This window comes from Phacochoerus africanus, chromosome 6, assembly GCF_016906955.1.
Source record: "Phacochoerus africanus isolate WHEZ1 chromosome 6, ROS_Pafr_v1, whole genome shotgun sequence".
Taxonomy (NCBI): domain Eukaryota; kingdom Metazoa; phylum Chordata; class Mammalia; order Artiodactyla; family Suidae; genus Phacochoerus; species Phacochoerus africanus.
In genome coordinates this window covers 95,176,239-95,189,546 of record NC_062549.1, presented here as the reverse complement: position 1 = coordinate 95,189,546, position 13,308 = coordinate 95,176,239, and the positions used below count along the sequence as shown (strand labels likewise).

Below are 13,308 nucleotides of genomic sequence, written 5' to 3'. Positions count from 1 at the left end.
TCATGCCAAGGGCTGGCCTGCAGGGAGGAAGCGGGGAGGCAGGCTGGCCAGAAGGGGCTGTCTCTCAGCTGTCTCTTGATAGTGAGAAAATCCACTTAGCCACAATGCCTTCGCGGGTTTTCACTCCTGGGTAGGGAGATAAAACCTCCCCAGCCCAGCCCAGCCCACCCCCACCCCCACCCCCAAAGCACCCACCAAGCTGCTGGGCGCTGCGTCACTCTGGGGGGCACAGCTCTCTTCCCCTTCTCTCTTTAATTCCATCTGATCCTCACCACCCTCCTCCCTTAAAACGGCCAGCGGAGGACTGTTCATCGTCTTCCACCCTACTTCTCCCATTTTCCAGATGATAAAACAGAGGCCCAGACACCCAGCTTCCTCCCTCCTAGGCCAGGAGGCATAAGGAGGTTCCCAGGCTAAGGGGTCGAATCCGAGCTGTAGCCGCCGGCCTATGCCAGAGCCACAGCAACTCAGGATCGGAGTCACGTCTACAACCTACACCACAGTTCACAGCAACGACAGATCTCCAACCCACTGAGCAAGGCCAGGGATCGAACCCGCAACCTCATGGTTCCTAGTTGGATTTGTTAACCACTGAGCCAAGACGGGAACTCCACCACCTGCAATCTTTACCCATGCTCAGCCTGGACCAAAAATCCATGGCACATGCTTTACAAAGAGGGGTGCCTCATTGAATCCTCACGAATGGCCTCAGAAATAGGGCTAAGGTTAACCCCCAAGGAAATGGAATCAAAGCATTGAAGCGACTTACCCAAAGCCACACAGGCAATAAGAGAGAGCGGGGATTCAAACCCAGAAAGCCTGCTCTCCTGACACCAGGATATGCTGCCTTAGGTAAGCGGCAGGGGCAGCTGGGAGACAGATACAAGGGACGATGAAAGACAGGAGGGAGACGGACCCACAGGGAACAGAGGGTGGGAAACAGGCAGAAGGAACCAGAGACTCGAGTCTCAGCTTTATGGGTCAAGTCCAACACACACTTGTGTGTGATTTTGTCTCCTAGAAAACTCCCACCATACCGAGTTCCCTTGTAGCACAGAGGGTTAAGGATCTGGCATTGCCGTTGCTATGGCTCAGGTTCAATCCTTGGCCTGGGAACTTCCACATGCCACAGCCAAAAAATCTAAATAAAAACTCCCACTGTCAGAGTTCCCGTCGTGGCGCAGTGGTTAACGAATCCGACTAGGAACCATGAGGTTGCGGGTTCGGTCCCTGGCCTTGCTCAGTGGGTTGAGGATCCGGCGTTGCTGTGAGCTGTGGTGTAGGTTGCAGACTCGGCTTGGATCCAGCGTTGCTGTGGCTCTGGCACAGGCCGGTGGCTGCAGCTCCGATTCGACCCCTAGCCTGGGAACCTCCATATGCTGCGGGAGCGGCCCAAGAAATAGCAAAAAGACAAAAAAAAAAAAAAAAAAACCCTCCCACTGTAGGGAGTTCCTATTGAGGCTCAGCAGGCTAAGAACCTGACTAGTATCCATGAGTATGTCTATTCCATTCCTGGCCTCGCTTAGTGGGTTAAGGATCTGGCATTGCTGCAAGCTGCAGGTCACAGATGTGGCTGGGATCCTGGGATCCTGAGTTGCTGTGGTGTAGGTCGGCAACTGCAGCTCCGATTCAACCCCTAGCCTGGGAATTTCCATATGCCGCAGGTGTGGCCCTAAAAAACAAAACAGAACAAAACACTTCTCACCATACCTGTCATAACTGTTCAGCGCCTGCCTCCCCCACCAGCCTGGAGCGCCATGTCTTGTTAAGTCTGAACCCCTAGAGCCAGCCTGACACCTGTCACCCCTCAAGAGTAGTTCTCCATGAAAGACCAAGGGCTTGGGAGGCAGATGAGTTGAGGAGTGTCCCGGAATAGACATGGAGTGGGATCAACAGAGAAAGGGGAGGGCAGAAGGTCCTAGAACGTGCATGAAATGGGATGGGCCCAGGGAGATGCCTGCTGTCCAGATGATCCTTCCAGGAAGGGGCACAAAGACAGGGATTCTACCTAGTTCTCTGGGTTTTGGTGAATAAGTCTGTGTTTAGCGTTTTTTCTTTTCTTTTTTTTTTTTTTTTTTTTGGCTTTTTGGCTTTTTGCCTTTTTAGGGCTATACCCATGGCACATGGAGGTTCCCAGGCTAGGGGTCAAATCAGAGCCATAGCCACCGGCCTACACCACAGCAACACAAGATCCGAGCCACGTCTGTGACCTACACCACAGCTCACGGCAATGCTGGATCCTTAACCCACTGAGGGAGGCCAGGGATCAAACCTGTGTCCTCATGGAAGCCAGTCAGATTCGTTAACCGCTGAGCCACGACAGGAACTCCTGTGTTTGGAGTTTTCAGAGCATAAAACACAGCGAGAACATTAATGATAAAAGCAGCTGGCATTTCCCCAGCCCTTTACCATGAGCCCAGTCCTGGGTCCTGTCTCATGGGCCCCTCATGACACACATTGCCATCCCTATTCACAGATCTGGAAACTGAGGCTCATGGAGATCAATTTTCTCATCCACTTTGCACAGCCAGGAAGCTGCAGAGCCGGGACAAGAACACCAAAGCATCTCTGCTGACGGCTTAGCTGACCCCTCCAGAGCCCACGGGAGACCATCCTAGGCCCCAGCGTACCCCAAGCTCCTAGAGGTCCAAAAAGCCTCTATGTCTAAACTGACAGCTTTTACCTCCCTCTCCTCCCTCAGAGCTCCAACCATCCACTGAGGCTCTGGTGAGGCCAGTGCGACCGTGCAGGTGGCAAAATACCAAAGAGGGTGGGGTGGGCAAGGGTGGAGAGAACACAAACCACACTTTTTTGGTGCGAAAGAGCCCCAGGCCAGGAGGTGATCTGCAAAAGCCCGTCTGCCACAAAGGGCATGCACTTTGACCCTCCTGGGTTCAAGTCCCAAGTCCACCACTTCCTGGCTGTGAGACCCTGAGCAAGTCACCTAACCTCTCTGAGCCTCGGGTTGATTATCTGTAAAACAAGGATTATTGTGAGGAATAAATGAGAGGCGTGCATGAAAGCACATAGTAGGCACTTGATAAATGTTTTCTTCCCCTCATCCATCTGCCCATTTTTTTCACTGCTAAAGCTCAGTGTTGCTTTGGAGGAGTTCCTGTTGAGGCACAGTGGAAACAAATCCAACTAGAAACCATGAGGTTGTAGGTTTGATTCCTGGCCTCGTTCAGTGGGTTAAGGATCCGGCGTTGCCGTGAGCTGTGGTGTAGGTCGAAGACACGGCTCAGATCTGGCGTTGCTGTGGCTGTGGCGTAGGCCAGTGGCTACAGCTCCAATTCGACTCCTAGCCTGGGGACCTCCATGTGCCGCACAGGTGCAGCCCTTAAATGACCAAAAAAAAAAAAGAAGAAGACAAAAAAATAAAACTCAGCATTGCTTTGGAGTCATTTTTATGGAAGGGGAAAGAATTTCCATTTGGGGAGCATGGCGCCTTCTGCCGAGCGGCTGAGGACAGAAGCGTTATAGATGGTCCCCTCCACCTGCGAGGAAACCCTCATGACTCAACCTACGCCCTGGACTTGCTCTCGGCTCACAACAACTTCATTTCACTCTTGAGGGATATTTCCATCACTGGCACGCAGCAGGGACCAGTCTGGTGTCTTCTGCCAAAATGTCCTCCCACCCGGCTCAGCACCATCACTCCCCCAGGAGCAGGGAGAGCAGCTTGGCAGAGCCGAACGCCTGGTCCAGCCTGGAGCAGGAGGGGCGGGGAGTCATGGACCCAGCTCCAAGGGGCCTCATTTGATCCCATGGCCATTGAGTCTCGTAAGAAACAGCATGGCAAACCATGTCATGGACCAGCTTGGACCAGAAAGCCCCCAGGGGCCAAGTCTCTGCCAAACTGAATGCCCGGCCTCCACTCTCGGCAAAAGGACGGATAACCCCAGTTGCCAGATAAAGACACCACTGTTCAAGGCCACACGCTCAAGAGCAAAGGGTAAGGATCTGAACCCAGTTCTGTGTTGAAAGCCTGAGCTCCTTCAGGAAGAAAAGGCGGAAAGCAACACATTTCATTGAGGAGAGACCCCCAGAGCTGCCCCGCATCCTTAATGGCACAGACCTTTGCGCTCCTGGAACCTAGAATAGGGCCTGCCAAGTAGCGATCTTCAGTGGGACTACAACCCAGAATTCCTAGATGCCAGCTGCACCCCTGCCACTCCCAATGCTAAGTGGCCTGAGACAAGTCCCATAACTTCTCTGGGCCTTGGGGTGCCGTCAAAAGGAGGATGATCCCTGCCCTGCCTTCCTCACTGAGGTGGGAGGCCTGCACAGGGGCCATGCGTGCCCAGGCTGGTAGATCTGCTGAGCCCATGAAGCTTGGCATTCAGGGAGGTAAGGCACCACACTAGGCCAGATACGTCAGCAGCAGCCCAAAGGAGGCCTCCCCTGGGTCAACCCACCAATGTCATCCAGCTCTGAGCTCCTCCAAAGGCAGCAGCCTGACCCACAGCAACATGGCCAGCCCAAACCCTCATCTTGGACGAAGGTGACGTCACCTGTGCCCGTGGCTCCGGGCATCCCCACGTGTGGGAGCTATTCGGGGACTGGCTGAGCAATCCAGCATCCTACCCGATGGAAGCCAGAAAAGAGCGAAAATGGCTAAGCCCCAATTTGTTCAAACCAGAAATCTTCTTAAAAGGGAGAAAAGGCTGCACAAAAAAAATCCCTGCTGGTGGAACCTTGCAAGGATGCGGGCAGGTGCCAACTCAGGCAAAGGCGCTAGGAAGAACTGCCATTTGTTGGCAGCCTGGGATGTGCCAGTCACTGGGCTGGCCACTTACCTAACCATTATCACGTTTAGTTCTCAGCGGGCTGGGGAATGCTGCTCGCTCCATTTACAGATGGGGAAACTGAGGCTCAGAGAGTTTGAGTCACTGGCCTTAATGGTCACCGAGCAGCAAGGGGCCAGGCCAGAATTAGCCCTCTGCCCCCTGTGCGGTCTCTTCCTTCTATTCTGCCACCACGTCTCCTGCCTCCTCCCCCTCCCTGCCTGCGGGATGCTCCTGGCCAAGACCCCCAGCTTTCTGGGCTTCTCCATCTAGCAACTCATGCAAAGCACCAAACAATGGTTCCTGTAGATGCTGGCTGGCAGGCCTGGTGCCTGTGAGCTCTGAGGGGCAGACACCAGGCCATTCATCCCCTACTGAGCATCCCTCAAGACAGCTTTCCTGTTCATTTGACACTAAGCACCATGCCTGTCCTTTAAGAAAAATGCCCGACAAGCTGACTCAAAAATAACAGATGCCTATTTGCATATTATTTCACACATCATTTGCATGTTGTTCATTTAGCGTCACCACAGCTCTGTTCAGAATACAACTCTGGTTACCTTGCGACCAGGTCCTGTGAAAAAAAAAAACGGCCTTCTCACCAGGTGAACCCTACCCCCTGGTCCCTCCCCGATCCACCTGCTCTTCGTGTCCCATGGTGCCTGGTTGGGAAAATTACCACCTGCCAGAGCAGAACAGGTAGGGAGAGCCTTGATTCATAAGCTCCCACATCCTTTGGAATTCAAGGCACCCCACTGCAAGTCTCAAAGGTAAAATTGTGTTCTCTATTTTTTTTTTTTTCCTTTTTAGGACTGTGTATGGAAGTTCCCAGGCTAGGGGGTGAATCGGTGCTGCAGCTGCCTGCCACAGCCGCATAGGATCCAAGCTGCATCCGCCACCTATACCGAAGCTCACGGCAATGCAGGATCCTTAACCCACTGAGCAGGGCCAGGGATCGAACCCACATCCTCATGGACACGAGTCAGATTCATTCCTGCTGAGCCACGACGGGAATTCCAAAACTGTGTTCTCTAGAAGACACATCAGGGAAGCATAAGCATTTCCTTTCTTTCCCAGTTCTGACAGCCGCCTGGCTGGCCTTCCCCTGTCATCTTGTGCTCCCTGCCTCATTCTGCCTGGTCATCGCGTGTCCCCCTGACCTTCCTCCGGGCCTCTCAGCCTCTGGCCTGGCTCCCTGGGCTTATTTTTGTTCTCTCTCCACCTGTCCGATTTGCAGGTCCACACCCAACGAGCTGTGCCCAGGCCACAGATCACTGACGCTGAGTGTAGAATAACTGGGTCCCACGAGGTAAAAAGGTTCCAGGAGCCCAGGCCAGGCCGCCCCCACAATTCCACCTTCCAGGGAACACCCTGCTTCCCTCTTCCTTGTGCAGACTCACCCACAGGGACCCAGCCAGAAACAGGACCCAAGGGGAGGCCACTTGATTTTGGAAGAAAGGGGGCATGTCCCGCATGTGTCACCTCTCCGGGAGCCTCTTTTGACAGCCACCTGTGTGGAGAATGACACGCACACCTGCGCCCTCCACGGCCCCCTGGGTGTCTCTGGGCTCACAGGAGCCTCTTTAATCACTGCTCCCATAAAAGCAAGAGCTGGCGGACGTCAAGGCTCCGTGTATGCCCGGCTCTGATCCGGGCGCTATGCTACAGGCAGAGACTGTGAGTCCCTCTGAACATCTGAGAAACAGGCTCCAGGCTCAGTAAACACCCTGAGGACCCACCCCTAGCACGCTGCAAACCCAGAGTCTGGGTGCCAACCCACAGCCCACAGCCACAGATGCCGTGCCAGGCTGGCTCTGCCAGTCGGCATGGCCTTTGAAAAAGGAAAAGCAGCGGGTCTTCGGGACCTGAGGGTGCCGGACTCTGAGCCCCTGGCAATTACAGTTATCAACTAAATATCCAATCCCAGGCTTCCTTCTCCTCCCTACCTGCCCCTGGAGACACCACATGTGAGAACTCCAAGCTGCCCCAGGTCTGTGCTCTCCTCGCTCCACACCCTCCCCCCACCCTCCATCCCCCACCCCCAACCACCCCTCGACCCCCACTCCTACCCCTGCCGCCAAAGTTCTCACTCTCAGAAAGACACCCTGCCCGTGACCCTGCCGTCTTGGTCTGTCTAATCCTTCAGGAGCCACCAACCTCCTGCAGGGAGCCTTCCAACATCCCGCAAGACTGCCTTCTTCCTCAGGGCTCCCAACACCGCCAGCAGAAACTGCGGCCCAGCCTGGGGGGACGGAGCCTGGGTGTAGGCCCGACACCCCATGAGAACAGGAGCTGGAGGGCTACAGTTTGCTATCTTGGCAATGGACACAAATGCACCTTAGGTGGAATCAGACAGCTCTAGAGCAGGAAGGGAGTGAGGCCTCACAGCCCAGCTCTCATTTTTAAGCCAGAGAAACAAAGACCCAGAGAGGCCCAGGGACATGACAAAGGCCACACAGCAAATCAGAAGCAGGAGGTGGCCGCACCTCCTCAGGGCCCCTTCAAAGCAAGAACAGGCCTTTCAGTAACACTAACTGCCACTGACGGGGCTACATGAAGCCTCCCTCAGGGAAGTAGGCAACTGGGACTCGAAGATGAAGAAGTAAGTTCTAGAAGCAGGGATGGGGAAGCCCGTGAAGCTTCCCTCACTCCAATCCCCAGCAGAGGTTTGTGGTGGGGTTGGGGACAGAGAGACAAGCTGTTCGCTGGAGATCTGAGCTCGGGTTCTAGAATCATCTCTCCTTACTGGGCACTGGGAGTGAGCCACTCAACCCTGATGCAGCTCAGCTTTCTCATCTGTAACTACTTCACTTTTTTTTTTTTGTCTTTTTGCTATTTCTTGGGCCGCTCCCGCAGCATATGGAGGTTCCCAGGCTAGGGGTCGAATCGGAGCTGCAGCCACTGGCCTACGCCAGAGCCACAGCAACGCAGGATCCGAGCCGCGTCTGCAACCTACACCACAGCTCATGGCAACGCCGGATGGTTAACCCACTGAGCAAGGGCAGGGATCGAACCCGCAACCTCATGGTTCCTAGTCGGATTCGTTAACCACTGTGCCATGACGGGAACTCCTCATCTGTAACTACTTCAGACTAGAATGACTCCTGGGACTGCAACGGGTACCCTGAGGGACAACAAACCTGGAACCACCTTGTATGATGTAAGATGCCGAGCCCACGTGGGTCACCCCAGGCAGGAGCCTTAGCCAGTGCTGGAGGAGGGGGCCGGAGGGGCAACGGGAGGACAAGGGGGAGAGACCAAGAGGCCAGGGGGCTGTGGCGGAAGTGCTCCAGCCTGCTGGCTCTCAGGGGCTGGGCACGTGCTGCAGGGCTGCCACTGGAGCCCGCCAATCCTGGCCTTCCCAGCACGGGCTCCTGTCTCTCATTCCCACACCTGCCACCCTCTCAGCTTTGCCAGCATCACCCCTGGGCACTGTTACCAGACCTTCAGGGGAGGCCTGGTCACATCCCACCCAGGACCCAGGCTGCACCCAGGGTCCCCACACCTTGTCCTGGCCGCCCCACCCCCACCCCATCTCCTCTGGGTACCTGCCCTTGTATCTCCCATCCTCCATCAAGCCACCGCCTGCCTCTCTCTCCAGAAAGTTCCTCCCATCCCAACATTTTGCATCCCAGGCCCACAAACCTTGATTTGTCTCAAGAATGATAAGCAATTTCTCCAGCAGCAGCAGCAGGAGAAAGAAAAGGCCTAACTTGGGAGTCCCACAGGCCGGGGTTCTTACTCCAGGACCACCACCCACTGGCAGTGTCAGCTTGGCTGGGTGGCTTCATCTGCAAAGGGGGCCATGACCACCCCCCACGTCCAGGACTCTCAAGAGCAAAGCCCGCCCAGGGCCACACCAGCGGTCCCCACCTCCCCGTCTCCCAGCTGCATTCATGGCCAAGGCGGCACCAGGCCAGGCATGAGGCAGGGTGGTCCCTGCCCCCGGCTCCCCCTTCCCTCCTTGCTCTCTCGATCCCAGCTGAGCCCCTGGGGGTGGAATGACAAGGTGGGGGGAGGGGAACCCCCAAACCCATCAGCCTCCTCCGGACTTTCCACCCCAGGAAAAAAAGGCACTAGAATTTTCCTCCCCACAGCTCCGGAGAACAGCGCTCTCTTAGAATTCCCCACCCTCATTATTGAAAGAGGACTAAAAGGCATCTTTCTCCCTCTCTCTCTCTCTGTCTTTGGGGTTTTCAAAGAAAGAGAAGAAAAACAGCTACAAAGGAACAAACGTCCAGGTCTATATCATCGCCACGCGGCCGCCCCTCACGACCCCCAGTGCTCGCTCTCTCTCACTCGTTTTCTTTCCCCAAATGTGCTTTACAAAAAACTGCAACATAAGAATGTGTATGTGTCTGTGTGACTGGGTCACCTTGCTGTACAGGAGAAAAATGACAGAACACTGTAAACCAGCTATAATGGGGGGAAAAAAATCATTAATTTAAAAAAAAAAAAAAACACTGCACCACCACCCCAGCTCTCAATTCTGATTTTACATCCTTTTCTGGGTCTTGGCTTCACCGCAGAGGTTACTCCAATTCCTTTTCATTTTGTTTTTCTTTGCATTTTTGAGAGCAGATCTTTGCACCCTGGCCTCACAAATCCCCCTTCCCGCGCACACTCACTACGGGAAACACAAGGCCATGCACTAGCTTCTTAATTAGCCTGTGCAGCCGATAAGTGCCCCAGCGACCATGCCAGGGCTGGAGCAGCGGGGAGCGCTGCCCATGGGGAAGGGAAGTCCGGATGTATTATGAAGTCTTTCCCCCGGGACAGTTATAAATAGTGGCATGACACGCAAAGGAGAAGCATATATAAAAGTTAGCTGTCCCTTCTGTGGGTTACAAATGTTTGACTCATTTACAGACTGTCCGCACAGGTTATAAATAGAATTACCACCACCCTGGGTGGGAGAAGGGGCTCGTTTTCATGCTCCCAGAGCCTCTCTGGAGCCAAGACACTCGGTGTGACCTGTGATGATAAAATATATGCCTGGGGCCTCGGTAGCTGACTCCCAGGCTCCCGCCTCCAGCCAATGGCTTATAAAGAGTCTCCTGCCTTCTGCAACCCTGTCCTGCAGGGTCATCCCACTAGGAGGCCCAATGTCTGCTTTCCCGACAGACTTGAAACCACACATACTAGTGCCCTGAGGCATCTGCTCCCAAACATCAGGACGTCCCCCCAAGGCCACCCACCTCCCCCAAAGCAGCTCCCAGGTCTGGTGGGAGGTGTAGACCATTCCGCCCAGCAGAGCCCTGGGTGCTGCTGTACCCTTCCACAGACAAAACCTCCCTGACCAGAGAGGACAGGGGAACAGGAGAGCTGGGACCAGTGATCCCACTCAAGCATCCAGACAGGAAGCTGGGGGTGGACCTCTGGGAGGCCAGCCAAGAGATACAAGTTGGCCCTAAGGGACCCCACCCTCTTTGAATGGCCAGGGCAGAGCATACAGAGAAGGCTGCCCTTTCCAGGGTGGCCTCCTGCAAGGTGGTCTGAGGAAGGAAGAGTAACTAGAAAGGAACCACACAGAAGAGGAGACAGGGTGGCCCGGGAAAGCCCGGCAGACCCGCTGGGTGCCCTCTGCCCGCAGCCTGGGTGACCCCCAGCAACAAGGCCCCCAGGGACAGCGGGAAGAGCAAAGAAGCAGGAAGTTGGTGGTGAGGGCAGGAGCGGGGCAGAACGGGGGCAGAGGATCGGCTTAGCCTGGGAGGTGACACTCAGATGGACTGTGAGGCCGGGGGTGGGGAAGTGGTTTGAGGTCGTGCTGAACTGGTGGAAACAGAGAGCCACCCTGCTGCCCCAGCATTTCCCAGTCTCCCCCAGGCTGACCCCACAGCCCGATGCCTGAGATCCCTGAGAAACAAGGCCCACCGATGACTTGCCAGCTGGATGGAGGCACTGGCTCAGCCAGCAGCAGGATGGCAAGGCGGGGGTGAGGGGCTTGCCCACCCCCAACTCTCTCCAGACCCAGTGGAGAGAGCACAGCCAGCAGTGTGAGACAACAGAGTGGGTGTGCCCCAAACCAGCTCTGAAAGAATACACAGCACACCAAGGGCTCCCCAAATCCTCACGCCTTCATCCCGACCAGCCCCAGTGTGACAGACACAACGTCACCAAGACTCTTCAACCTCTAGACCTGGCCCCATCGCGGTGGCTAAGCCCTTGATGGTAAATCTATCTCTAAAGAAAACACCTGGAAGGAGTTCTCATTGTGGCTCAGCACGAACGAATCCAACTCACATCCATGAGGACTCAAGTTCAATCCCTGGCCTTGCTCAGTGGGTTAAGGATCCGGTGTTGCCATGAGCTGCAGTGTAGGTCACAGATGTGGTTTAAATCTGACATTTGCTGTGGCTGTGGCTGTGGCCGGCGGCTACAGTTCACTGGACCCCTAACCTGGGAAGCTCCATGTGCCACGGGGGCCGCCCTAAAAAGCAAAAAAAAAAAAAAAGAAAAAGAAAACACCAGGACCCTCGTTTGGCACAGGGCTAAGCCAGGACCATCAGGAGCCATGGCCTTGGACATGATCATAAACAGCCCTCCTGTTGCCTGAGCCCCACCTTGGCCCATCCTCCATCCCCTATCATCACCTGTGGCTTGTGAGAGGGGAGCCGAGGACCATTTGGGCCTGATTTCTTCTCTCCCCCAGCTGGCTTCCTTTTGCATGAACTGACTCTGCTCAGAGGACATGCCATGTTCCTTCTCAAGAGAGCCAGGCCTGGGTGGGGAATTCCTCCCCCAGGGAGAGACATCCGCCAAGAGAGGCAGACAGGAAAGTCACGGCAGAGCAAGGAGCAGAGAACTTCTGCTCAGGCACGAGGTTAGCAGTCATCACTTGGGGAGAAAAAGTGTGTCCCTCTCCCCATGACCTTTGAGGGAGAACTGCCACCATCAGTGCAGAGCCACCCAATTGGGGTGGGGTGCCTGAGGCCACCCCGTCCATCCTCCAGTTTCCAGACGGGTCAGCAAAGCCAATCAGATACACAGAGCTCTCCAGCAAGAGAGACCATCACACATCTCTCCCCAGGGTCCGCGGAATGCCTCTGGGTCGCCGCCCCCAGCTAATGACTCTTCTTTCTGACATGAACCCTCTTGTCACAACAGAGTCCATTTTGTCTGCAAGGCTGGGGATCGGATGTTCATCTGCCCCACAACAGACCCATGTTTACAGGTGGTTTCCCGTCAGCAGACCCAGTCCCTTCTCAGAATGGCTCGCCTCCAAGATACAACTTTTCTCTCCGCTGTCAAGTCTTACTTCCCAAGCTATCAAGGCCCCAACTAATTCTGGAGCCAGAGGTAAATTAACAGAGGAAAAGGACATCTCCTTTCCTCTCCTCATCATAGAAACAATAACAAGAGGTCCTTATGGAGCGCACTGCACTGATGGTGCAGAGCTGGGCTTCAAACTCTGGTCTGAGTCTTTAAAATGATCCTGCGTGCCTCCAGGAGAGAAGAGGGGAGAGCTGCCCTATGCCCTCTTGACACCCAGAAAATACTCGTTTCATGATGAGTCAGTGTCAAGGTGGATAGATGATGAAAGGGCGGGGGAGCAGGGGAGCCGGTTAAAGCGAGCCCTGCTCATCACAACCAGTACCCACCCCAAGTGCACAGGAAGTGGCCCCCTCACAAGCTGAGGCAAGCAAGATTTTCCCCGTGGCTGCCCCCTCCATGCTTCCATCAGCCAGAGGGTCATCAATTTAAAATTAGGTGAAGCCTGGCCCCCTGGCTCACCTCTCCCTTCCTTCCCATCAGAGTCCGCTTTCTCCGGCTCTAGGAAAGCCCCTTTCCCTGAATACCCCATTAGGGAGGCACCTGCTCCCGGTCCTTTCCTGCCCAGCAGCAACCCTCCCACGGCATTAAGACAAATGTGCGTAGACCATTCCCACCCCCAGGGGCTGTCTCTGGGAAGGCCTTCCCTAAAGAGATCTGACCAGCCAGTTCACTGAAAGAGAGGGAACTGGTCCTGCCCCTTCTCCCCACCCCACCCCCGGCGCTTGGACCTTCATCTGTTTCCCCAGCATGGGCTCCTGGTCCCCAGAGGGTGCCTGGAGGGAGCTGGGGTCGTACCTAGGGCGGCTGCCAGGCCTGCCGAGGCTGGTGGCCCCCCGCTCCTGGAGCGCTCAGCGGGAGAAGGATGCAAGCAGAAAGACCCACAGATTCCGAGGCTCATTACAGGGAATGACTAAGTGAGCTGCGATTCCAGGGGAAACCCCGCTCGCTCTGGCTCACTTAGGGGTTGAAATCCTGGAGCTATTTCCAGGAAGGCAGCTTCCAGGAGCTGCCCTGGGCTGAAGCAGTCCTCTCGGAGCAGCCAGGTGCCTGGGGGACCCTCCGCCTGGAAGTCTTGATCCTGGCTCTTCAGGTCGTCTGACAGGTCTGCCCCACCCCTTCCCCAAGCGGGTACATCGGCCCATCCCCTGCTGGAGCGAGTGAGCCAAAGGCTGGGAATGGGGGAAATCCGATCAGCACCTCCTAGGTTTTTGCGGCTGGATTTCAACAAGGAATGTGACAGTCTCGC

General features: G+C 55.4%; 1 protein-coding gene across 4 annotated transcripts in view; it reads right to left on the bottom strand.

Annotated features, from left to right (window-relative positions):
* KCNN3 (potassium calcium-activated channel subfamily N member 3) overlaps nt 1–13,308 on the bottom strand; it is a 190,298-nt gene that overhangs the window by 163,097 nt on the left and 13,893 nt on the right. The window lies entirely within an intron of this gene.